Genomic DNA, 359 nt, shown 5'->3' with positions numbered 1-359 from the left:
GTTTATATGTGTAGTTGTGTGTGTGTGTGTGAGTGTGTGGTATGTATGTGTTTAAGTATGTGTGTGGTGGGTAGGAATGTACGCGTATATGCCTGTACATATGCGTGTATGTTGTATATATATATATATATATTTGTGTATGCATGTATGTATGCCTGTGTGTTGCGCATGTATTTGTTCATGTATGTATGTGAGTGCATTTATGTGTTGTATATGTATGTGTTTATGTGAGCGTTTGCGTGTGTTGTGTATGTATGCATGTACGTGTGTTTGTGTGTGTGTGTGTGTGTGTTGTGTATGCATGTGATTAAGTATACATGTATGTGTGCTTGTGTATGTATGTGTTTATGTATACATAT

At 35.9% G+C, this 359-nt stretch overlaps 1 protein-coding gene across 1 annotated transcript in view; it reads right to left on the bottom strand.

Moving 5' to 3' along the window:
- Nucleotides 1–359, bottom strand: part of LOC106871221 (spondin-1) — a 71961-nt gene that overhangs the window by 3619 nt on the left and 67983 nt on the right. The window lies entirely within an intron of this gene.

This window comes from Octopus bimaculoides, chromosome 15 (assembly GCF_001194135.2).
Source record: "Octopus bimaculoides isolate UCB-OBI-ISO-001 chromosome 15, ASM119413v2, whole genome shotgun sequence".
NCBI lineage: Eukaryota > Metazoa > Mollusca > Cephalopoda > Octopoda > Octopodidae > Octopus > Octopus bimaculoides.
Note: the sequence above shows the minus strand (reverse complement) of the source record. Positions and strands in the feature narration are given on the sequence as shown.